Genomic DNA, 27,408 nt, shown 5'->3' with positions numbered 1-27,408 from the left:
ATTTTTTAAAAGGAAACTTTTCGAGGAAGTATCTGACCTCTTTCGAGTATAGAGATATGTAATATGTTATCATTAAAAAAAAGACTACTTCAGACTGCGTTTCTTGTACAAGTCCTCAAATAGAAGGGTAGATAATATTACTCTGGATTCCTTAGAGGTGTTAGGTTTTCAATACCAGCTAGTAATAGGAACCCAGACTGCCTTGTACTCTATGCATATATTAATTCATTTAAAATATCATTTCCAATATATTTCTGTTTCCATCGTAGCTTACTCTTTTTTGGTAAACCTAGCAGGACATTATTATCTCATCTCTTTCTAAAATGAGGAAGTAAATAAACCACGCGTATTTGAAATATAAAAGTTGCAACGTGTCTGCTTATCCATAAGTAAAACAGTATGTGTTGCTGTGTCTATTAAGTTGAGCAAATTAATTGAAACTCAGGGATATTTACAGTAGAGTTAAGAGCTTTACTCAATTACTGAGAAGAAGATGGACAGACAGATTAAATACAAACAATCTGTCTCCTGCTTCTAATTAGACCTCAAAACCAACCATTAAGGGCAAGAATGGGTGTTGGTATTAGGCTGGGCATCATAAAATATAAAAAACACACAGTTAATATATTAGAAAAAGACAGAAAACAAATATAAAGCTCACATTAGACTTATTAAGACCTCACTCTCCCTTTTAAATTTCTTAATACTTCCTCTTCTCAGGGGATATTTCAACCTCTAAGAAAGCCCAATAATACAATTCCCCTTTTTGTCTTCCCTGGGTGCCTGACCTTCAGGTAGCAAGTGGAGAAATCTGTTCTCTTTAGAGCCATTACTGAGTTGTCAGAGAATTCCCCTTAGATATCTTGGAGGACGGAGATATTGACAAAACCTTAAGATAAATAAAATCCTCTTACCCTTCAGAGAGGGTGTCTTCTTGGTGGAAGACCTTTAAGTGAGAGTAAGGGGAAAACTGTGAATTTGTTCAGATCTGGACTTTACTTTGAGGTTTGTGTAAGGAATACACAGCTAGAGTGATAAAAAGAAGGAGACTCTGTGGTCCTTTCTATGTGGGAAAGCCTGCTGAAACTCAGTCTTGTCCTTGGCTTTCAACTGTGTTATTTGGTTTTATTTCAATTGTGTTATTTGGTTTTATTACTTAATCACAGGGGCTTGAGTTTGAGAGGAGGATGGTTTCTCAGTTATGTTCTTGTGGGCTGTATATACAGTGAATTTGAACCATTTGAAAATACAGATTTGATAATAAGTGGGGGTGAGAACTGTGTTCGCAAGAAAAAACGAAGTCAGCGCAGAACAAATACCAATGCACCTAATCAGACAAAAGTGTAAACTTCAGTGTAAAAGTGGAAAGTGTTCTGGTCTGTAATTCCCAGTGAAATCCTTTCAGGTTTTGCTCGGGAGAGCAGTGGTCAAAACTCAGAGAGTTCTCATTGTCAAGGTCTTATTGATTATGTGATCTTGGATTCTCGAGGATGAAGGGAAAGGGTTAGGAAAGTGGAGGCGGGGTGGGGCAGGAAGGGCTAGGAATGTGCCGCAGGTGGTAATGAGTAGCTCGAGTCTGTTTATTTTGGTGTCTTGGTCAAAGCCTAGTTTGCTGTTTACCAACAGTGCCCTGAATAGTTTGGCTGTGACCTACTGGCCCACTGAAGTGTGTTTTCTTTCTGGTTCTATTAGTGTCCTGATTGGTTTCTCAGGGCTGAAAGTACATAGTGCTGATGATGCAAAGTCCTGGCGATACATCTGGTTCTTGTTCTTCGTGTTTGCAGAACATGTTTGCTGAAGGACCCTCTTTGTTACCTGTGGTTGTTCTCCTGTGGTTTCTTTTATGGCCAATGTTGAAGGGTTCTTTTCCCATGAGTTGAGCTTATGCAATGCTGTTTCCTTCTTTCTGCCATGTTTCAATTTTTTGGTAAAGCTGAATGCCTTGGAAAAATAAAATGGGAGAGGTAGATGGAGGCCCAGCTTGGAGCCCGGTAAAGAGAGCATGTATGCAAGCAAAGTCACTTCAGTCATGGCAGACTCTTTGCGACCCCATGGACCGTAGCCCACCAGGCTCCTCTGTCCGTGGGATTCTCCAGACAAGAATATTGGAGTAGGCTGCTGTGCCTTTCTCCAGGGCATCTTCTGGATCCAGGTATCGAACTCTAGTGTCTACATCTCCTGCATTGGCAGGAGGGTTCTTTACCACTACTGCCACCTGGAAAACCCCTCAGTAGGGAGGGACAGCCACCCAGTTGGTCACACATGAGTGTGGAGAAGCTTGATAATAACAAGAACCTGAGGTAGCCATTCTATCCTGATCACCTTTTTCTGAGGAAAAAGGCAGAAGAGATTTAAAATAAAAAAGATGCCTGTTTACACTTAAATTTGTGATTAAATGATTAATATTTCTCCCAGATGGAAAAAGGTATTTAAAATTAAAGTCATAAATAGGCCACTTAGCCATGAAGTTAATGTTCTTCATGGGAAGAGTTGAACTTTCATATTGAGTCTGCAATGGTAACCCATCTGTCTTTGCTATATAAACTCAAACTTTACTAGATTATGATGGTTTCAGCACTAAATAAAAGCCCATTTGGAAGTGGAGGGATTATTGTGATGAAGTCAAAGAATGTTCAATTTTAAGAGGATACTGTGCACATGTGTGCTTTTAAGCAGTATCTCCATTCTACTGTGGCATTGCCACAATTAATCTTTGTAAAGTGCAGATCTAACTGTGTAAGTCCCGTGTTCTAAAACCTTTGATAGACCCCAGAGACCTATAACAGCAGCTCTAAATGCCTTAGTTCAGGGACTAAAAGCTCTTCAAAGCCCTTCATTTTTAGCTGTGTCTTCCTACACCAGGGACCCTCACTCTTTACACTTCTAATTTCTTACTTCTGGATTTCATTCTCCTGAAATGTCTTCTGGCTGGAAAGCCTCTGTTGATTATCAGTGGTCCACTTCAAGTGGATCTTCCTTTGAAAGACTTGCCCAATTCCGTGCAGGAAGAATTAATCATGTCTTCTCATCTACTTCCGTGATGTCTTAAACATACCGTGAATGATTATTTTAATAATTTTTATGTACCCTCCCCCAGCCAGCTACAGTGAGTTCCTTAATGGGCGTATTGGTGGTGGTGGGAATACCTGTTTCTAGCTCCTAGAACAGAGTATGAAGTGTAGTAGACATCTATTAATGTTTCCTTAGTAAATGAACAAGCAAAGTCATGAATGAAGAAAGTGGTGGTGGACTCCAATTTATGCAGGTAGTTATTTCCCCAAAGTCCATTTGGAAAAATATCTGTTTGGACTCAGAGTTCATTTTCTACAGGTAATGATGCGACCAAATATAGTTCACTTTCCAGACTGGCCCACACAAGCCTATTTTATTTCTGTAATAGATGAAATATTGTGCTTTTACTATTCTAAAGTAAAAGCAAAACAAAACAAAATCTAGAGTGGAACCAATTTTTTTTTACTCTTTGAAATTACAAAATACTCTTGAGTTTAAAGAGAGTAGAAACCGTTAGAATAAATAAACATCTCCCACAATTATTTTTTATATTATACTGTAAAATCTCTAATCTGCTGTATCCCAGTGGGAGGTCCTGGATTTAGCTGTGAGGACTAATAATGGAGTTGAATTGGAGATCCTGTTGCCTGTGGACTGGGTAATAATCTTAATTAATAAAACAAAATAGAAGTACTAATTTGGGCTATTTAATAATTATCTTGAATGCTAGTGCTTGAGGGAATCAAATTTAATTAAAGTAGAATGTGAAGGTGGATGGAGAGGAGGAAATTCGGAAAGGCACCTTCCTTCCTTTTGCTGACTTTTAAAATTATATTGGTTTTATTTCCATCTCCTTTGATCATTTATGCTCAAAGTTCCTTCCTGAAAAAAATTAGACTACAATTATTTATGCTGCTTAACATGTAGGAGGTGGGGGGGGGTATATGTGCTTTGAGCCAAAATACAAATGGGTTTATTTTATTTTCAGAACTGTGATAATTTTGTCATTTGTATACTTGCCGTGTAACACGTGGATAATTTTTCAATAAAGAATGCATAATACTTGTGTTTCAGGCACTATCCAGGGACCATATATAGCTCATGTTGCTCTTTATATAGTATCTCTGAGGAGACTGGACAAGCAACCACTGATATTTAAAAGTAATAGTCTACTCAGCTTTCTAAATCTTCCATGCTCTCTATTTTTATCAAATTGAAAATTTACCCTTCCTAATCATGTTACAACTCCTTTTTATTACGTTGTCTTCATTCACTATGCTTTAATATAATACTTTTTACTTTTTGCAGGGAGTCAGTTGAAAAGAGATGGGCTCCATGGAAAACATCTTGGTGTTTTTTGTTATGTATTTCAATATTCCTTATGTAAAGATCTCTACAAATCCATCTTTGCTTTTACTGCTTTAGAAAATGTGTTTCTTCTGATTAGCTAGCATTGTTTCTTTTCTTAGAAGAACAGAAGCTAAAAATCACCATGTTTATCATTTTAGTTTGTCATCCAAGAACTCAATATTAAATTTGATGCACAGTTATACCTTAGTTGAGGTTTTCTAATGTGGTTTGCACACTGGCACCCCATTCCAGTACTCTTGCCTGGAAAATCCCATAGACGGAGGAGTCTAGTAGGCTGCAGTCCATGGGGTCACTAAGAGTCGTGTCACTTTCCCTTATCCCTTTCATGCATTGGAGAAGGAAATGGCAACCCACTCCAGTGTTCTTGCCTGGAGAATCCCAGGGACAGAGAAGCCTGGTGAGCTGCCGTCTGTGGGGTCGCACAGAGCCAGACACGACTGAAGCGACTTAGCAGCAGCAGCAGCAGCAGCAGCAGCAGCCTACTTTAGTGATCTTAAAATACCCATACCTTTTAACAGTTAAAAGTTAGCTTAAATGCATTATGGAAATAGGCCAAATTACCTCCATTTTAAACTTTTTTTAGTATGTTGTTGTTTAGTTGGCTAAGTTGTGTCTGACTCTTTTGAGACCCCATAGACTGTAGCCCCTCAGGCCCCTCTGTCCATGGGATTTTCCAGGCAAGAATACTGGAGTAGGTTGCTATTTCCTTCTCCAGGGGATCTTCCCAACCCAGGGATGATGCATCTCCTGTGTCCCCTGCATTGGCAGATGAATTCTTGACCACTGTGCAACCTGGGAAGCATCACTTTTTTTTAGACATGTAGTTAAATATGTATAAAATTTTATTTTGTAGCTTCAGTTTAGTGTTTCAGAGCCAATAATTTTTCCAGATTATTTTTTGTGGTTTCTTGAATCATTCTAAGTACTGTTTTTATACTCCCTGAGAGATAAAATGGCCTTGCCCGAAATACTATATTTCTTGAAAACCTTAGAAAGAAAATCATATCTGAATAATTCTGAAAGCAAATCCTTCAGAGCAAACATGTGAGTTCTTTTCAATATGTATATTGTAGTTGTATGGAAGAGTGCCCTCAGGAGTATCTCAGAAGCATATTTCTTTTTCTTACAAGTAAGATCTATCAATAGATTGAAGTAAAAATCATAATTAAGATCTGTAATTAGGGCTGTATTCTGCCCATCAAATTGAGTTTTCCGTTAAAGAAAGTAATTTTTCAAATTTCCCACGGAGGAGAAATAACTCTCATTTTGTCTTGAGTTTTTCTGCCTCTTTAAGTCACACAGACTTGTAATAATAATCACGCTAACTAATCAAGTACCTGCTAAGTACCAAGCACTCCATGGGAGTTTTATTTATTTTTTAAATGTACTACTTATAATTCTAGAAATAGTTAGAAATAATTAGTAATTCTAGAAGTAAACTATGTTATATCTAATTCAGATATGTTATTCCCACCCTGTGAGTGTGTTTAGGTTCAAAGAGGTAAAACTTACTCAAGCTATTATTGTTAGTAAGGGGTAATAGAGTTGAGAAAACCAGATCTATCTGAATCCAAATACCCTGTCATTTTTCTAATATGTCACCTTCTCTCAGTGCTTTTCCCTTTATTAATTTTAGAATGATAATCTGTGTTTCAATGTGCTTGACGTATAGTACAGACTCTGGTCCCAACATGGTCTCAAAGAACTGGCCTTGACGTTCTCCTGCAGATCTTTAAGATGACAGTGTTATGCTGATGAGTTGGGACTCATGGGATGGATTGCCACTATCAAGGTTTGCTCATAGTAATTGGCTTGACCAGATTTATCTTCTGGTGAGAGGTGAACAGCAAAGATATGGTCCATGTAACTCCAATGATTTATTTGTTGTTCAGTCACTCAGTCGTGTCCAACTCTTTGTGACCCCATGGACGGCAGCACACCAGACTTCCCTGTCCTTCACCACCTCCCGGAGCTTTCTTCAAACTCATGTCCATTGAGACAGTGATGCCATCTAACCATCTCATCCTCTATTGTCCCCCTTCTCCTCCTGCCTTCAATCTTTCCCAGCATCAGGGTCTTTTCCAATGAGTCAGCTCTTCACATCAGGTGGCCAAAGTATTGGAGTTTCAGCTTCAGCATCAGTTCTTCCAATGAATATTCAGGACTGATTTCCTTTAGGATGGAGTGATTTGATCTCCTTGCAGTCCAAGGCACTCTCAAGAGTTTTGTCCAACACCACAGTTCAGAAGCATCAATTCTTTGGCACTCAGCCTTCTTTATGGTCCAACTCTCACATCCATGCATGACTACTGGAAAAACCATGTAGGATAAAACCAATGATTTATCCTTATTGCTTAATTCCCAGACTTTTGCCCCTAGGGCAAGTGATTTATATGTGAAATAATCCCAGGAAACTCAGGTAAGGGGAGGTCTTCTTTTTTTTTCAGGTGAAGCTACTCATATATCAGTACTTTTAATACTAGGTTCATCAAATTATATTAAAAAGGTGATTTTAAAGGTGCAGGCCTTCTATAATATTTTCATGAACAGTGTACTCTATTATAGTAAACCAAGCTTATATCCACCGTTAAGTGTATTCCTGGAATACTGTGAGAAACAGACGGAGGTAGTGGAGAGAGAAGAGGTAGGTGGTCCTAGGGCTGAGGACTAGAGACTCAACTTGAAAAAGCTGAAATAATGTATATTTTCAGGAACCTCCATATTGTTCTCCACAGTGGCTTTACCAATTTACATTCCCACCAACAGTGTACTAGGGTTCCCTTTTGTCCACATACTCGCCAACGTTTATTATTATTATTTTTTTGATGACAATCATTTTGACCAATGTGGGGAAATGTCTTATTATGGTTTTGATGTGTTTTTCCCTGATGATTAGTTATGTTGAGTGAGCACTTTTTCATGTGCTTGTTAACCATCTGAATGTTTTCTTTGGAGAAATGTTTCTCCGGGCCTTCTGTCCATTCTAAAATCATTTTTTATGTGGAGTTGTATGAGCTCTTCAGGCTTCCCAGGTGGTGCTGTGGTAAAGAACCTGCCTGCAGTGCAGGAGATGCAAGAGACATGGGTTCGATCCCTAAGTCAGGAAGATCCCCTGCAGAAGGAAAAGGCAATCCACTCCAGTATTCTTGCCTGGAAAATCCCATGGACAGAGGAGCCTGTGTGTAGCAGTCCATGGGCTCATAAAGAGTCGGTCAGGACTGAGCACCAGCATAAGATACAGGGTGATTTCTTTATATACCTGGGTACACACCTGGAGTAAGCAAAAACATGAATACGAAAAGATAGATGCACCCCAACGTTCATAGCAGCATTATTTACGATAGTCAAGGTGTGGAAGGAGCCTGTGTTGCATTCTCAGTCGCTCAGTCGTCTTTGACTCTTTGTGGCCCCATGGAATTTTCCAGGCAAGAATAACAGAGTGGGGTGCCATTTTCTACTCCAGGGAATCTTCCAAACCCAGGGAATGAACCTGTATCTCTTTTTGTCTCCTGCATTGGCAGGTGGATTCTTTACCACTAGCATGACCCGGGAAGCTTATGGAAGGAACCTAGGTATCCATCAACAGATGAATGGATAAAGAGATGGGGCATTTATACACAATGGAATATTATACAGCCATTAGTAAAGAATTAATTTTTTGTCATTTACAACATGGATATACCTGGAGGGTATTATGCTTATTGAAGTAAGACAAATACCATATGTTTTCAGTTATATATGGAATCTAAACAAGTAAAACAAATGAAGAAATATAACAAAACAGAAACAGATTCACAGATAGAGAACAAGCTAGTGGTTACCACTGGGGGAGTGGGAGTGAGGCCAGATAGAGGAAGAGGATTAAGAGGTACAACCTACCAGGTATAAAATAAATAAGATACAATGATATAATGTACAGCATGCTGAATATAGCCAATATTTTATAATATCTTTAAATGGAGTATAATCTATAAAAGTAGAATCCACTATGGTATAAAACTGAAACTTTCTATCATAAATAGACTATATTTTGATGAAAACCAAGAAAAGAAAAAGCTGAAATACAGAAGGAAGGGATTCTTTCTTTGGGTGTAGCAACTGAGAAGGGGAGAAAGGTTGAGTTCTTGGTGACAGTATTCAGTGGACACACTGAAATGAAATGGGCTGCAGGGAAAGTAATTTCAAAGCTAGTCTTTCTCAAGATAAGAGCGTTTATCCCAGAAACTGTTGGAGTGCATGTCACTCCTGTTTTTGATGATATAGAGAAAAAGGTTCTCCAAATTCCTTGTGTCATTTTTGATTGTTCTATTGTTCAAGGAATATCTAGTTTTAAAATTTCTTTTATGAAGAAACTTCTAGGAGGAAAAGATGACCTAGGGGAGTCAGAGGAGCTTGATGTTATCTTGTTGCACCTAATTGCGTCAAAGCAGGATTTAACCATAGGAGTACGGCCTTTAGAATTCCTTTTTGGTTTTTGTATCCCATTGTGGTTTATTACAGGGTTTCCCAGGTGGCACCAGTGTTTAAGAACCCACTTGCCAATGCAGGAGACATAAGAGACCTAGGCTTGATCCCTGGGTTAGGAAATCATGTGGAGGAGGGCATGGCAACCCACTCCAGTTTTCTTGCCTCGAGAATCCCATGGACAGAGGAGCCTGGTGGGCTATAGTCCATAGGGTTGCAAAGATTCGGACACGGCTGAAGTGACTTAGCAGGCACACATGCATGCACGTGGTTTATTACTGTGAAATGGTTAAATGCAATGCATGCAATGTTATACAAAGGCAATTATGGATATACAGAAGGACTAGCCCTCTCACGTTCGTGATTTACTGATCAGAGATTTCATATTTTGATAACAACTTATGCTTTCATCATGCAGTAACTTTTATGTGTTTGTAGGGTTAGGTTTGAGTTGACAGGTTCTGTGGGGGAGCCTTGGACATGGATGCCTAGAAACAGGTGGGGGTTGTGAGGGATTATCTGGGGAAGGAGCTCTGAGGACTCCCTCTCAACAGAGGGAGCTGCTGGAGGAGGATGGATGGGAGAAGGGGAGAAGCAAGTTCACAGGATGATATGTGTCAGAAATCAAAGAATTAGGAGAAAAGGCAAATCCAGAGACAGTGTTGGAAACTAGAATTCAAGGGCAGGGAGGCAGCATATGATGTGACAAACAAGAATGAGTCTCTGCTTTTAATAATAGATAGCAATTATTAAAGCCTTACTATGTCCTAGTTATGCCAAGCTCTTCCATGGGTTATCACCTTTAATCTTCAAGCTCCCACACGAATAGAAGCTATTATTATCTTTTATAGGTGGGAAAACTGGAACTTGGAACTTCTTTGGTGGTCCTGTGGTTAAGACTTCGCAGAGGTTATGGGTTTGATCCCTGGTCAGGGAGATCCAATATGTCTCATGGTCAAAAAATCAAAACAGAAAACAGTATTGTAAAAAATTCAACAGAGGCTTTAAAAATGGTCCTCATCAAAACAAAACAAAACAAAAAAATCAAATATAAAAAAACAAACAAACAAACAGAAACTTGTAAAGTCTTTGTAACTTACCAAAGTCTCACAGGCACTAAATGGTAGATGTGGGATTCAAAACTAAAGGATCTTACTGTGAGATATTATACCATACTTTATCTCTATGCTCTGGAATTACACAAAGCCCTATAACCTTGGGCAAGTTGTGTTAACCTCCTTGAACCACAGATTCCCTCTCTGTGAAATGAGCATTTAATAATATCTACTCCATAGTGTTGTTATAGGCTTTTAATGTATGAAGTGAGCATGAACATTGCCTGTAAGATACTAGAAGGGTTTCTAGCATCTGGTAAATGTCAATACATGTCAACAGTTATTGTAATATTATTAAATTTCATGATGAACATGGGATTCTAGAGGAGTATTTTTCAAAATATAGATCTTGATGCATCAGCAGTCATAGAATCAAATCAGTGGTTCATGACCACTTTTCAATGAAAGGGGATAGAACAGGATGGAATGGAATGGAAAAGTCAGGGTTCATTATATATAGTAAAAGTAAGAATTCACATGTTTTAATTTTCAGTTTTTTAAATGTGGATGTAAGTATCTGACACCCTAGGTAAAAATGAAAAATGTACTTATTATTATTGATAACTGTCAAGATAAAGTATTTTAAAAATCCTTTAAAGTAGCAGTTCAGAATGTGGTCTCAAGACCAAAAGCATCAGTTTCACCTGGGATCTTGTTAGAAATGCAATTACTGAGACCTACCTGAACCCAGCCATATGAGTTTTAACAAGAACCTCAGATGATTAAAGACTATTACCTATTCAAAAGTGGTGCTGGGAAATCATGATTAAAATTAGATAAGGATATATCTAAATTACTTAAGAACAGTTAGAAGAACATATTATTTTATATTGACTAAAGCTGTTAATTCTCTATAAAATGCTTTTCTGTGTCTTGTGACTAGTTTTGTGTAGTCTTTTCTCCTATTTTTTTCTACGCTGTCCTCTCACAGTTCAGGTGGCTGAGTCCCACAGAAGTCAATTCTTTTGTATATAGAAGGACATTGAGTAGTTAGATCTGTACTTTCTTCTAGAACTACAAGATAAAGGCTTAATATTCTTTGGGAGTAGCCCAGAGCCCTGAATATCTAAGTTGTATTCAATTTGAAACATTTTAATGATAATAGTCCAGATGCCTGAACAGCTGTGAAACTGGGAATTGAATTAAGAACTCATAAAAAAACTGCATTCAGTATTTTACTGAGATATTTATTTTGAAAAGTACATGCAGACAAGAGATTGGCAATCTAGTTAATGCAGTACTAATACTGATGATAAACAACAATGACAAAAAATCTATTTTGGTAAAAATGGAAGTTATATAAATTTTTATAAAGAGATGTTTTTCCTAATAATGAAAACAATGAATGTGCTTAAGATATTTATTGACTGTATGTCGTTACTTTAAAGAGAGAGCAGGTAATGTTGAATTGACTATTTTTTATTCATTTTTTTGTGTTTACTGTTGTATTTGATTTTCGGTTGGAAGGTCAAAGTGAAGTGTTAGTTGGTCAGTCGTGTCTGACTCTTTGTGACCCCAAGAACTGTAACCTACCAGGCTCATCTGTCCATGGAATTTCTTAGGCAAGAATACTGGAGTGGGTACCCATTCCCTTCTCTGGGGATCTTCCTGGCCCAGAGATTGAACCCCAGTCTTCTGTACTGGCAGGTGGATTCTTTACAGCCTGAGCCACCAGGGAAGCCCTTCAATTGGAATGTGTATTTACTTTAAGACATGGAAGAATTATGTTTGAAAATACAGCATTCAGATTCACTAGAAAAAGTTTGAGGATTTTCTTTTCCATGTCTTTAAAAGAGCATTTCCTTGGATTTTTTTAAACTACTTTTTAATAAACATATATTAACTTTTCTATTTTTATTTTATCTTACATTGTTATTGGAGAATATAACAATATTGTGTTATATTCTACTGTACAGAAAAGTGGATCAGCTACATGTATACATAGATCCCCCCTTCCTTGGATCTCTTTCCCGTTTAGGTCCCCACAGAGCACTGAGTGGAGTCCCTGTGCTGCACAGTAGGTTCTTATTAGTTATCTATTTCATACATAGTATCAATAGTGTATATGTGTTAATCCCAGTCTCCCAGTTCGCCCACCTCTTCCATCCTTGGTGTTCATGCTTTTGTTTTTAGTAGTGTATGAAAATATTTGTAGGACAGAATTGTCAGAAAGAATCAGTTTTAGGGGTAAGAATGTCTACCTCTGGCTCATTGCAGGTAAGAGTGTATATTGAAACCATACATATGGCTGATTCACGTTGATGTGTGGCAGAAAACATCCTCCAATTAAAAATAAAATAAAAACAATGGCTTGAGACATGTTTCAAAAGATCCTTCTTTGCTTTGTAATCTATGATTGGGGAAGATTGAATGGGAAGGGGCTAGAATGAGGTGGCTCTGGTCCTACTTCTGGTATTAATTAGCATCTGTGAATTCAGGCAAATCGTTTCCTTTTTCTGGACTTTAGTCTCCTTATCTAAAATAAAGGTGTTAGAGTAAATGCTTTCTAAGATTGTTCCAGCTTTGAAAAAGCCTCTGTGGCTAAATGGTAGTGTGCTTCTTTGAAACAATTTTGATAAGAGTGTAGCTATGGGTGCCATTTCCAGGGCTCTGAAAATTGGATGTTGCCTTTATGGAGGAGTGAGGATCTGGAAGTCTCTAGATTACATGATAAAGTTTAGCCTGACCTTTCCTTGTGCCAGTGGGCTAGTTTTTACCATGGGTGGCACTACTCACTAGGAGGCTCTTGAGAATGTATGAGAGTATGTTTGGTTATAGCAATGACTGGGTGAAGCTACTGGCAGTTGTTGCCCAGGGGTCAAGAATGCCATATGTCTTACAGTGTGACAGTCCCTCACTGCAAAGAATTTTCTTTCCTGAAATGCTGAAAACATCCATTGCAAAACCCCAGCAAATAAAGTGAAAAGATTGAGCTGTAACTCCATATTTTATAAAGTCACCTGGGAAATTGTAATGAAGTGGTTGTATACTTTCTGCTATAACACAAATGCAAACTCTGGCTATTGTTAGATGACAACTGGTGTTTATGATGCATGGGGGAGAACAGCCTTCAGTTCTCTGCTCTATAGATTGACAGTGCAATAGGAAAAGCAGCAACATCTCAGCTCTGTTAGTACAGGGGGCAAATATAACTTGAAGACATACTAGGAATAGTTTCTTTGAGTGTGAAGTTACTAGTTTCCAAATCACTTGCAGAAGTTTCCATTCAATGCATCTGGACATTCCTTGGGTTCAAATAGTACCAGGATGAAGGAGCAATATGTTATGCCAGGATCAATATGTAGATTTGATTCTCTGTGATAAGAAATACTACTTGCTTAACAGTTCTGCACATGGTGGTGAATGACATGAACTCTTCCTGTTCCTCCTGTGGCCTCCTCTGCCCTTGTGTTGGCCTCGTAGATTCTGGGTCAGGTTAAGGATAGAGCCTACTCGGCAAAGTGACTCCCCCAGGGCCGCCTCAAGGACTCTGGTAACATTTTCAAATTTGACATGAACTTTGCTTTGGAATCATTTAAGTCACAGGATCATTTTCTTTTTTTTGTTGTTTTGTTTTTCTCTCTTCCATCTTCCTTTTTGTGTTTGTGGACTCCTTGCTTTGTTAATGTGTGGCTCAGTGGTAAAGAATCCACCTGTCAATGCAGGAGATTCAGGAAATGCAGGTTCGATCTCTGGGTCCGTTAGGTCCCCTGGAAGAGGAAATGGCATTGCACTCCAGTATTCTTGCCTGGAAAATTCCATAGACAGAGGAGCCTGGTGGGCTACAGTCACTGGGGTCATAAAGAGTCAGACACATCTGAGCCCACACACAGGTACGGATAAAATTGTTGCCTAGTGAATAAAAGTCAACAATATTTTCCAGGAGTGACAAGGAACCCCTGCTTCTGCTTTATTTGGTGAATTTGGGCCTTAATAACTCAGCAGGAGAAGAGGCAAACAGAGGTGAAACCGAAATATGTAACTTTTTTTCCCTGTAAATTTGGTAAAATTTTAGATTTCAGGAGAGGGTTGAAACTACAGAATTTAAAATATGTATATATATATATATATTGGGGAGTCTTTCATGTTAATTATCTATGCTGGGCCTCTTCAGTTAATAAATTATAAATTACATGCTACATTCTCCTTAGAATGAATTCATTGTACATCAGAATAAAAGCATATTTAGAAAAATAGCTATAACCACTTTATCTCAGTCTTTTAATATGGAAAATGAGTTCAAAGTGATCTAGGTCAGCTGTCCCCAACGTTTTTGGCACCAGGGACCGATTTCATGGAAGACAGTTTTTCCATGGGCCGGAGGTTGGGGGAGTGGTTTCGGGATGATTCAAACACATTACATTTGTTGTGTGCACTCTTTCATTTTAATTTTTTATTTTTTTTAATTATGAAAGTATGAAAACACATTTACAGGACACTTGGAAAGTACAGAACAAGTTTACATATAGTTCCACTATTTTTTAAAAAATAGACAAATTAAGACTTTTAGTTGGAGTTTCAATAGCAAACTCTCAAAAGTTAATAGAATGGGTGTGCAGAGAAGTAGAAGGATGTAGCAGACCTGAAAAGCATGATGAACCAAATCAACATAATTAAGATTTATACAATTTTCACACAACAGTCGGTTACAAATTCTATTCAAGTTCCCGTAGACTGTAAACCAGGTGACTCTGGAATGTAATGCTGCTGCTGATCTGACAGGAGGTACTGGTCTGCAGCCCAGAGGTTGGGGACCCCTGATTTTGGCGTTTTGTCCCAGAATACTGAGTCAGGAAGAGGCAGACCAGGCTCTTGATTTTTAGTGATTTATGTTTCTACCCTACTACCCCATTTCTCAGAGGCTCTTCTCACCTCTGAGTTCCTGGAGATAATCAAACCCACATGCTAGCCTGTGGCATCACTGCATATAATGAATTATCTCCTTTGCTCTTCAACTACAAGGGTCCTTGTTAAGTACCATTTGGCAAAACTGTCACTCATGATTTTGTGTTCTATCGATTAGATAAGGACTTGTGAAAGTTGCTCAGTCGTATTTGACTCTGCAACCCCATGGACTACACAGTTCATAGGGTTGGGTAGCCTTTCCTTTCTCCAGTGTACCTTCCCAATCCAGGGATCTAACCCAGGTCTCTCACATTACAGGCAGATTCTTTACCAGCTCTGCCATGAGGGAAGCCCAAGATGAGGACTCATGACTGAGAAAGGAGCAAGTGAATCTGTAATGTTTTAAAAAGCATTTTTACTGAGCCCAGAGTAACCCTAAAGGCAGCTGAAAAATATAGCATATTAAAATCAAGGTGTGATACTTTCTGTTTTGGGTTACATGTTTAACCTAATTCCTTGTAATAATATTTAAATCTAAGTGTTAATTGCTCAGTTGTGTCTGACTCTGTGACCCCATGGACTGTAGCCCCTCAGGCTCCTCTGTCCATGGAATTCTCCAGGCAAGAATACTGAAGTGGGTTGTCATTCCCTTCTCCAGGGAATCTTCCTGACCTAGGGATCAAACCCAAGTCTCCCACATTGCAGGCAGATTCTTTACCATCTGAGCCACCAGGGAAGCCCAATAATTAGATTTTGAATCCATTCATATGAATGTCCTCAATACACTGTAGATTTTCATTCAATTTGGTCTTCAAACCACAATATAATTGTACAATGGTTCTCTTATGTTTTCCATATTCTTGAAAAGGAAGCATATAAATAAGCCTGATGGTATATCAACAGCTAAGAGATTTCATGCAGAAAACAAAAACAAAAATTAAAAAGAAGAAAACAGCAGGTGTTCTTTAAACACTGCCTCGACCAGTCAATAATCACTGAAGAAGAGTGCAGGAATGGAAAAGGGAGAAAAAGAGGCTTTAGCTCGTAGTAACCGCTGTGTACCACTGAGAGTCAGGGAGAGTTTTCTTCTGTGCAGTGCTTTTATTACCTCTCTGTTTGCAGTCCCGTCCACTACTGTTTAATTTGTGGAGCATTCCAGGGAGTAGCCTTAGCTTCCCTGAAATGAGCCTGGGACTGGGCTTGAAGTCTTTGTGGGAGTCCTGTCTGAGACACGGGCGGGCCAATAGTGCAAGTTGGGTGAGGGGCACACGGCTGAGCTGGTTGAGCCGGACTCCTCGTCGGGGAGCAAGGTGAGACCTTTGTGCTACTGAGCTGTGGGACGCAGAGCCTGCAGCTCTGGGCACCTTTTCAGGCAGCTTTGAAAAGTGTGGGATGCTATCTCAGAAAACCAGGGTTATTTCTGTATCACAAAAGAGACAATACTGAATGCTTAGACTTCCTTCAGATGTTTGCAAGCAGCTCAATGGTGTCACATTGGGACTCTGCTTCTAATAATACTTTCAAGCAAGAATAGGATCCTAGTGGCTTATGAAGGTTAGTCCTTATTTGTTTAGCAAATCACACTGTGACCAAATGTCTGATGATAATAATAGTGGGCTGATGTTATTGCTGTTGTCTGTTTGTTTGATGTAAAAAAGATATTCTTAATGTCTTAGAAAGAGCCACTAAGACAATAAAATTATATTGAACTGCTTTATAGAAATGCCAAGCAACTTGTGTATGATATCATTTATAAGCTGTATTATTAATGTGAAAGGCTAAAATAATTCAGGGAGAGTAATTGATGTGTAAAGGTCATATTAGCATGAGCCTGGAGAAAGTGGGGATGGAGGGGAGTTGTAAAGAGGGGAAGAAAGAGAGAGAGAGGTAGGTAGGGAGGAGAGAATTGGTAAATATACGTGTGATGTTAAGTGAAAAGTGCTGGACTTGCTGGTGATCTCTAGGAGCGTAGGATGCGTTGAGTTACAGCTAGTGTTCCTGTTTTGTCAATACTGTCAGGAAACAGATCCTGGGACTGCTTAAAAGAGATTTGAAATGGATTCCTAATACCATGGGGAGTCATAAATTGTAGCAAGTAACTAGGGCTGTATTTACAGACTTGGGGGCAGACAGCAAAGCCCTCTGGTTAACTTATTTCCAGAGGACCAGGGTTAAATTTCTATCTCAAATCTGAGCTTTGATTTGAAACAAAGGTATTAACTGCTTTTTTCTTGAGTTGGTGGTTCCTCTACCTTGCAATTTCCTGTTATTCCATTGTGAAGTTTCCAGAGAATTCTCTCTAGAATAAGTTCACACAGGAACCAGTCTACCTGCCTGCTTTCTGAGACACTGAATTTGGCGCTGTAATCGATTTTAGTCAGAGAGAGGGAAGCACCTTTAATTTTTGACTGCTCAGAATTGTAGCTAACAATTTAGCCATAGAATGTCTGTTTGGCAGCTCAACTCCTGTTAGACAAATGCATTTACCTCTGGAGTTTTACGAGGGTAATGCTTTTCTTGGGGTAACAAGTCGCCACTAACTATTTGATATTTTGTTTGAATTTTTTTTTAAACAGGCACGATACCATAAAACCTTCATTATTGTAAAACTGAGTAATGAATTTTTCCCCATAGAGACTATCTCATATAATTTTGAGTCTCAGATTTTTTAATCTTTGTATTTTTTTATACAACACAAGCGTGTCTATCTGCAGACTCCAGTATATTTTTTTTATTAATAAGTTTGTTTAGTGTAATGCATTTCTGATATTCAAGCATGACTGACTTTTTTTCACCTGGTAATAATAATAGAATATAAATGAGTGGTACTTAAAGAGTTAGCATAAAACTTGGCATTCTGGGTTGATCAATTATCCTATTATTCTCTTTATTGTCTTCAAAGTTATGACTAAATCAGGCATGATATTAAATGTCTTGCAACTTATCACACAAAATAATGCTTTCTTAAGCTAGTTTTAAATTGATGACTTTTTTCATTATTGATGATTGTTTTTGGATTGTAATTGTTTATTTTTAAGTTCATTATAGCTAGTATGGTACATTTCTTCCATTTCAAGTGATCCCTTAAGAAAGCAATGGTTTTGTTCCCTTTCATTTCTCCTGCTAATTTTTATGTTTGACTTGAAATATCAGACTCAGAAATTATAACTACAAAAGTGGGTAATGGAAATTTTTTCTTCTGCTGCTAATTACCACTTACTGTTCTGTGACTTTTTCACTGATCTGTGTTAAGTCAGATGGGCTCCATTTTCAGCTCAAGTGTTACCTAGAAATCACCAGACCTCCTGGGGGTCTGTTCACACCCACATGACTGTGAAAACCAGACTGAAGAGAACACTGATGCTGGGCAAAGGTCCAGAGAAGGGTTCAGAGTGGGTTACGTACTTACTGGGGTCTTGGAGCCACTGTTTTCATCTAGACTTTTGCCATGAATCTACCCCTGCTTCTTGATTCAAGGAGGGCACTGGCTAGAGTACACTGTTGACCAGCACACCCCAGATTTTGTTCGGTGATAACTGCTTCACTGACTTTGGGTGTCTGTAATGCCACTTCAGAAGAATTAACCTTGAGTTCCCTTAGACTTGGGCTTCCGTTGTGGCTCAGCTGGTAAAGAATCTGTCTGCAATGCAGGAGACTTGGGTTTGATCCCTGGGTTGGGAAGATCCTCTGGAGAAGGGAAAGGCTACCCACTCCAGTATCCTGGTCTGGAGAATTCCATGGACTGTATAGTCCATCACAAAGAGTCAGACACGACTGAGCAACTTTCACTTCACTTCCTTTAACTTTCAGTTCTCTTAGCAGCAGTTTCTGCTGCTTCATGTTCTGAATTCCGACGAATTTGAAACTGTACTGAGCAGGTGACAGCTGTGAGTCAACCACTACATCAACACTCTGGTCACTTCCATTCCAATTCAGAGTGACAGACTCCTCTTTGAAGTTCAAGGTTTGGTTTCTATCCTTTCTCTAACCACTTTTTTCTTTCTTTACTCTTTCTTTCACTTCGATTCCCTTAATTTTGTTTCTCTGCTTTATCTCTTTATTATCCTAGAACTTTGTCATATCAGTGTCCTATTTTCTTCCCATATTGCCTCTCATTGCTATTGTCCATGGTGTTTATCTGGCCTCCTTTCTTCTTCAGTTACACATTTTCAGGATACACTGCATCCATCATTATTTCTGTCCCCTTTGAATGAATCCACACTCTAGGTTTTCCACTTTGTCCCAAATTGCTTGATCACAGTATCATATGCCTACTGTTGCCAGCTCCTTCCTTCTATTCCCACCCCCAGAAAGCTTTCATGGAAGTGTAAAACCAGGTAAGCAGCTGATGTAGCAAATATTACATTGGTTCTTGGTTCAAAATATTCTGGATTTGAGAGTCAGTTCTGATATTCATTCAGTTCAGTTCAGTTCAGTCATTCAGTCCTGTCCAAGTCTTTGAGACCCCATAGACTGCAGCACTCAAGGCCTCTCAGTCCACCACCAACTCCCACAGTCAAACTCATGTCCATCGAGTCGGTGATGCCATCAAACCATCTCATCCTCTTTTGTCCCCTTCTCCTCCTGCCTTGAATCTTTCCCAGCTCAAGGTCTTTTCCAATGAGTCAGTTCTTCGCATCAGGTGGCCAAACTATTGAAGTTTCAGCTTCAGCATCAGTCCTTCCAATGGATATTCAGGACTGATTTCCTTTAGGATGAACTGGTTGGATCTCCTTGAAGTCCAAGGGACTCTCAAGAGTCTTCTCCAACTCCACAGTTCAAAAGTTCTTCGGCACTCAGCTTTCTTCACAGTCCAACTCTCACATCTATACATGACCACTGGAAAAACCATAGCCTTGACCAGACAGACCTTTGTTGGAAAAGTAATGTCTCTGCTTTTTAATATGCTGTCTCAGTTCAGTTCAGCTGCTCAGTCGTGTCCGATTCTCTGTGACCCCATGAATCGCAGCACGCCAGGCCTCCCTGTCCATCACCAACTCCCGGAGTTCACTCAAACTCATGTCCATCGAGTCAGTGATGCCATCCAGCCATCTCATCCTCTGTCGTCCCCTTCTCCTCCTGCCCCCAATCCCTCCCAGCATCAGAGTCTTTTCCAATGAGTCAACTCTTCGCATGAGGTGGCCAAAGTACTGGAGTTTCAGCTTTAGCATCATTCCTTCCAAAGACCACCCAGGACTGATCTCCTTTAGAGTGCACTGGTTGGATCTCCGTGCAGTCCAAGGGACTCTCAAGAGTCTTCTCCAACACCACAGTTCAAAAGCATCAACTGTTCAGTGCTCAGCTTTCTTCACAGTCCAACTCTCACATCCATACATGACCACAGGAAAAACCATAGCCTTGACTAGACAGACCTTTGTTGGCAAAGTAATCTCTCTGCTTTTCAATATACTATCATAACTGGTCATAAGTTGGTCATTACTTTCCTTCCAGGGAGTAAGCGTCTTTTAATTTCATGGCTGCAGTCACCATCTGCAGTGATTTTGGAGCCCAGAAAAATAAAGCCTGACACTGTTGCCACTGTTTCCCCATCTATTTGCCATGAAGTGATGGGACCAGATGCCATGATCTTAGTTTTCTGAATGTTGAGCTTTAAACCAACTTTTTCACTCTCCTCTTTCACTTTCATCAAGAGGCTTTTTAGTTCTTCTTCACTTTCTGCCATAAGGGTGGTGTCATCTGCATATCTGAGGTTATTGATATTTCTCCCGGCAATCTTGATTCCAGCTTGTGCTTCACCCAGCCCAGCGTTTCTCATGATGTACTCTGTATGTAAGTTAAATAAGCAGGGTGACAATATACAGCCTTAACGTACTCCTTTTCCTATTTGGAACCAGTTTGGTGTTCCATGTCCAGTTCTAACTGTTGCCTCCTGACTTGCATAGTAGCTGTGGCAAGTCACTTCAAATATTTCATAAAACAGGATTGATAGTCAAATGATATGATGTAGTTGAAAGCAGTTAACAATGCAAAAATGAATTATTGTTACTGAGAATTACTAATGAAGAGGGTCACTGTTTGATATCATAGGACATTTTCAAATTTGTATATATATATATATATTTAACTTTTTATTTTGATATAGTTTCAGAAAAATAAAATTTTACAAACGATATAATGCATGGCTATAAAACCTTTTCTAGATATTAATATCTTAAAAATATCAAAACCAGGAAATTAATTTTGACATGATATTATTAGCTAACGTATACCGATATATATACCAGTATATTGCACTGCCAGTGTTCCTTTCCTGGACCAGGATACAACAGAAATCACACATATGTTTAGCTGTCATGTCTATTAATATTAGTCTCCCCCAAACTGAGACAGTTCCTCAGTCCTCTTTGTCCTACATGATCTTGACACTTTTGAAGAGTAGCAGCCAGTATTTTGGAGTCTGTCAATTTTGGTTTTCTGATGTTTCTCGTGATTAAATTCAGATTAGGCATTTTTGGGAAAATACCAATGAATAAATGAGGCTATGGTGTCAGTATGTCTAATTATTCATGATGTTAACTTTGATATTTCAGTTGAGGTCTGCCAGGTTTTACGATTGTTAAGTTGCTAGTTTCCTTTTTGTAACTAGTAAGCATCTTGTGGGGAGGTACCTTGAGACTATGTAAATGACTAGTTTTTCATCATACTTTCAACCACAAAATTTAGCATTCAATGATGATTTCATATTGAAACAATTTTCACTGTGGTATTTTCCAAATGGTAATTTTTTTTTATCTTCTACATTTGTTAGGTAAACTTCTTCTGTAATAAAGAATTTTTCCTGCTCCTTATTCATTTATTTATATCCATATGGACTTGTGGCTATTTGTTTCAGTCTGTGAATTATAATCCATTATGTGCTCAGTTGCTTCAGTCTTGTCTGACTCTTTGTGATCCTGTGAATAGTAGCCCACCAGGCTCCTCTGCCCATGGGATTCTCCAGGCAAGAATACTGGAGTGGGTTCCCATGCCCTCCTCCAGGGGATCTTCCCGACCCAGGGTAGGAACCTGCATCTCTTAAGTCTCCTGCATTAGCAGATGGGTTCTTTACTACCAGTGCCACCTGGGAAGCCCCATAACCCATTATAACTAGTATTTATTTTGTTGCTTAAATTGTTCAGGATTTGGTCATTTGGCCAATCTTCAAACTGACTCCTGTCTCCTTTCTTCATATCATAAGAAGTTTTAGAATCCTTCTTACTATCTGGTACCACAAGTTTCTCCAAGTTTACCTTATACTTTTTTTCTGATTCAGCCATTGGAGCAGCTATGAAGGGAGCCCAGATTTCTTTTGTTGAAAAATGGTATTTAGAAACCAAGATCTAAGTGTTAGATGTGCTCATTGACAAAATAATGATCTAATTTCTCCTACAATATATTCACTAATTTCCTCATTCCATCAATACACATGCAATACTTTCAGAATTGCTAATTCATATCTCTGTGAAAACGAAATTTGCTAACTAAAGTACAATACTTGTGACTTATATTTTTATATTAAAAATTACATTTTTCTTTAGTCTTATAAAGTAAAATCACAACAGCGTACAAGGAAAACTATGGAGATATTGTTTTGATTTGAATATTTTCATACTTAACCAAGTAACCTACAAATCAATGTGTTGTTTTCTTTAATAAACTGATTTCCAACGTGCTTTGTTACCAACATAAAAAGGAAGTCTCATATTTCTAATATGTTTCCAGGCATTGTGGAATTTGGATAAACATGCTTCTTACAATTAGGAAAATGTAAAAGCCCATGTAAACTGCATGTCATTATATTGGAAGTTTTTAATTAATTTTTTAAGCTTTTGTTATACTTGTTTAGAAACTAGAATAAAAAATAGTTTATTTATATTATTGTTTCAAGTCTCTTTAACTCTCACTTTCATTGTTTAGTCGCTAAGTCTTTCCAGCTGTTTTGTGACCCCATGCACTGTAGCCCCCAGGCTCCTCTGTCCATAGGATTTCCCAGATAAGAATACTGGAGTGCGTGGCCATTTTCTTCTCCAGGGGGTCTTCCCAACCCAGAGATCGAACCCATGTCTGTTGCATTGGCAGGTGGATTCTTTACGACTGAGCTACCAGGGAAGCCTCGCAATAAAGAGCAGGAATAGTTATTTTTGCCTTAAAATGAGTCAAGAGTAGATATTAGGTAAGGATGAAACAAAAGAGTAACTGATATAATATTACTATATGTTTTTGCTATCTTAGTATCTTTAATATTGATTTATCTCTCACATATGAAATAAAGTAACAGAAAACAGCCTGTCTTATTGAGTACATTAAGACAAAATTTCATGAAAAGTCCCAAGATAAGCAGTGATATAAGCCAAAAATAGATACTCCATTCTGACAAGCAATTTTGTTTTTCAGAAAGATGAGACCTGCAAACTAGAGTCTCTTTTTCTGCTTTGTCTCTGGGTTTCAGTGAAAAGGAAAGTGAGCTGGAAGGGGTTGGGGGATGGATAGGAAATGCTAAAAAGAGGAGACTAGCCCAAACCAGAAAGTGAAGAGGGCAGAAAGAGGGCAGAAAGTGAAGAGGAACTAAAAAGCCTCTTGATGAAAGTGAAAGAGAAGAGAGGAAAAGTTGGCTTAAAGCTCAACATTCAGAAAACTTAAGATCATGGCATCTGGTCCTATCACTTCATGGCGAACAGATGGGGAAACAGTGGAAACAGTGTCAGACTTTATTTTTCTGGGCTCCAAAATCACTGCAGATGGTGACTGCAGCCATGAAATTAAAAGACGCTTACTCCTTGGAAGGAAAGTTATGACCAACCTAGATAGTGTATTGAAAAGCAGAGAGATTACTTTGCCAACAAAGGTCCATCTAGTCAAGGCTATGGTTTTTCCTGTGGTCATGTATGGATGTGAGAGTTGGACTGTGAAGAAAGCTGAGCACTGAACAATTGATGCTTTTGAACTGTGGTGTTGGAGAAGACTCTTGAGAGTCCCTTGGACTGCAAGGAGATCCAACCAGTCCATTCTAAAGAGATCAGTCCTGGGTGTTCTTTGGCAGGATTGATGCTGAGGCTGAAACTCCAAAACTTTGGCCACCTCATGCAAAGAGTTGACTCATTGGAAAAGACTCTGATGCTGGGAGGGATTGGGGCAGGAGGAGAAGGGGACGACAGAGGATGAGATGGCTGGATGGCATCACCGACTCGATGGACATGAGTTTGAGTGAACTCCGGGAGTTTGTGATGGACAGGGAGGCCTGGCATGCTCCAATTCATGGGATTGCAAAGAGTCGGACACCACTGAGTGACTGAACTGAACTGAACTGAGCCCAAACCAAATAACTTAGATACAGAAAATGTTTATTGTTATTAATCATGAATTAACATATATGAGGGCAAGTTGATTTCTTTTAGGATGCCTGTCTTTAATAATGTGTCAGAATTTAGTGCTCTATAACATAATAGATGTTGCAAGCATTTCTGATACCTAGATAGAGGTATGATAGTGAGCCAGTGCCTGAGTTTCTTTTCTTAGCTGTGATTTATGAATGTCCAGATTATGCCTCTTGGATAGAGAAGGAAATTTTCAATCTTTCAGTGCTATTCTTTATTGTGTGTATATTTGCATCTCATTTTGATTATATAGCTTCCAAACTCTCGAGAATGAATGAAGTAGTTAGGCTACTGTTATTCCTGGTGTGAGATTTCCATCTTTATCTTAAACAGCACAGTGAATTCTTTCTTTTAGAGACTGCATTTCCCATCATTAGCAGTTACAAAATTCTGTTTTCTTTCACACAAATGCCAACCTTTTTGTAAATGCTTGGCTTATGAAGGGTATGTGTTTAGAGTTTCGGAGAACCATGAAAAGGAAGATACCATTGGTGTTTATTTACTGAGGTTTAATAAGAGCGTCTTTGGCCAACTAATGCGAAAAACTGACTTATTTGAAAAGACCCTGATGCTGGGAAAGATTGAAGGCGGGAGGGGAAGGGGATGACAGAGGATGAGATGGTTGGATGGCATCACCAACTTGATGGACATGAGTTTGAGTAAACTCTGGGAGTTGGTGATAGACAGGGAAGCCTGGCATGCTGCAGTCCATGGAGTCATAAAGAGTTGGACACGACTGAGTAACTGAACTGAACTGAATAAGAGAGTCATTGATATGCTATTGTCACACTTTGCAGAGATCTAGGAAATCTTTCGGTTGCGTGTGCCTTTCTGGTTTAGCAGTTATAAAACAGTAATAGCTTGAGAGTATCACCATGTGGCTGGGCCAACAGCAGCACAAACAGGCTCATTACAGTCACTGTTGATTTAAGTCAGGGAATCCTTGGTATGGTGGGAATGTTTATTTGTTTACTTTTCATAGCCTAAAGAACTCCTTCTTTGAAGAAGTCTATTTGTCCTCTGAGTTTTGAGAAGATTGTGATCTTTTGCATGATTTATTGATCATCTTTTGACCACAAATATACGTCATGTCATTTTGAACAGGTTTGAATCACAAGGATAAAGTTCAACAGCCTATTCATAAAAATGGACATGTAGCAGTGTGAAGACAAACACACATGAGCTCCAGGGTATATTCAGTGGTAATGTTCAAAAAACACAGCCTTTTGTTAAATTTTTAACATTTAACAGGTGTTCCATGGTTCATAATTGGTGCCACATTTTCATGAGAGTTTTGCAGATTTCTCCAGGTGGCGCAGTGGTAAAGACGCCACCTGACAATGCAGGAGACTTAAGAGTTGGCCAGTTCCATCTCTGGGTCAGAAAGAGCCCCTAGAGGAGGAAATGGCAACCCACTGCAGTATTCTTGCCTGGAAAATTCCATGGACAGTGAGCCTGGGGCTTCAACAGGCTTGCAAAGAGTCAGATACAACTGAGCGCACACGCACACACACGCACAAACACACTCACACACATACACACACACACATACAGCTGTAAACATTAGTGTCCCTATTTTGCTTAGAAGTTGAAAACTTTGGGAAAATTGCTGTTTCCCAAATGTTTTTGGTGAAAGCCTATCCTTCCTGAGAAAAAGCCTACTAAAGAGAATATTGAAGGATGAGTATGAATTTTATGAGTTGACAAAGCAGGGAGGAGTATTCTGAAGTTTACAGGTGTACAAGGAAGAAAAGAAGTCATTTTAGGCAGAGAGAAACCCAAGTACAAAGAAACAATATTGTGGTCAGACTACTAGGCGGTGTTTGGTAAATGTCCAGGAGTTTAGGATGAATTTGGAAACTGCTGATAAAGAGGGAAAAATGGAGTCAAGAATTATGAAAGGGTTACAATGACTAGACTTTGTGACTAATTAACGGAAGGAGGTTAGTAAGAAAGGGGTTGGAAATACCCAAACCAACTGAGCGTAAGTCACAGATATTAGTGACTGTCTCACTTTGGCCCATTCATTTCTGAATAGCTCAATTAAGGCATAAAATCATGTGCTTTTTAAAGTCTTTGTGAAATCTGAAAATATGTTTCCATGTCTCAACTCTTTGAATCATATGTGCAACCTTGGAAAAATAACTTCTACTTGTTTGAGATTCTGGAAAATAATACTTCTCAGAGATTTTATAGAGACTAATTGGAGGAGAGAAGTCACTTAGTAATGACCACAAATACAAAATGTATTGTTATCCTTTGCTCATTGCTAGTAATTGCTAACATTAAAAATGTATGTTTGCAAAATCAGTTTGGCTGCTGCTGCTGCTGCTAAGTCACTTTAGTCGTGTCCGATTCCTGTGTGACCCCATACCCAGCAGCCCACCAGGCTCCGCCGTCCCTGGGATTCTTGTCTACCCTAAATTAAAAAACATAACACCGCGTCCTTAATTTTTCCCTTGCACTGTTGTAGCAGTCTCCAGACAACACCACAGTTTTGCCATGGACTTGGGTTTCCCCAGCATTTGGTTCCCTTTATCTTCTTATTTTCTAATCTAAATGAACCAAGAGGCAGTTATGCTTCTTTTTCTCTTAAGTTGATTAATGAAAAGTGTGCAGTCCTTTCATCCAAATAAAATAAATGCACAAGCCATGAGGCAGGCTGATAGTTTATTTTCTTTGCTTTGGTGACAGGAGCAAGAAGATTTTGGTGAGGAAATAAAATCCTTGTTGTAAAGAATCAGTGTTAATGTGTCAAAGGTGACTAACATCTTGAATCTCATCCAAACACCTACTCCAGGGGAACTAAGGATGCAGGATAATAAAGGGCATCCTTGATACCTGGTTTGGCTCTCAGTACCAAAATTTTGATGTGACTTGTACCCTAGTGAGCCTGGGCAGGCCTTGCTCAAGTTCTGTAGAATCAGCCTTGCTTCTTAACCCAATACTAGATAGAAAGCACCTCAAAGGACTTGTGTTACTATTTTTCCTATGATTCGTTTACTGGGTTATTGTAAAAATTTTCTGTTTTACTAATGAGAAAAGGAAATGAGCCCTAGGACAGAATGATTCTGTGGCTCATTCTGTGGGCAATTCAGTTCAGTCACTCAGTCATGTCCAACTCTTTGCAACCCCATGGACTGCAGCACATCAGGCTTCCCTGTCCATCACCAACTCCTGGAGCTTACTCAAACTCATGCCCATTGAATCGGTGATGCCATCCAACC

The 27,408-nt window shown here is 39.0% G+C and overlaps 1 protein-coding gene across 2 annotated transcripts in view; it reads left to right on the top strand.

Annotated features, from left to right (window-relative positions):
• The window catches only part of ARHGAP24 (Rho GTPase activating protein 24), a 614,546-nt gene that overhangs the window by 64,610 nt on the left and 522,528 nt on the right, over nt 1-27,408 (top strand). The gene's annotated exons all lie outside the window — the stretch shown is intronic.

Source organism: Bos grunniens, chromosome 6 (genome assembly GCF_055505025.1).
Source record: "Bos grunniens cultivar Pamir isolate PY7600 chromosome 6, Bosgru_T2T1.0, whole genome shotgun sequence".
Lineage (NCBI taxonomy): Eukaryota > Metazoa > Chordata > Mammalia > Artiodactyla > Bovidae > Bos > Bos grunniens.
The sequence above is the reverse complement of the archived record's forward strand: the minus strand, read 5'-3'. Positions and strand labels throughout refer to the sequence as shown.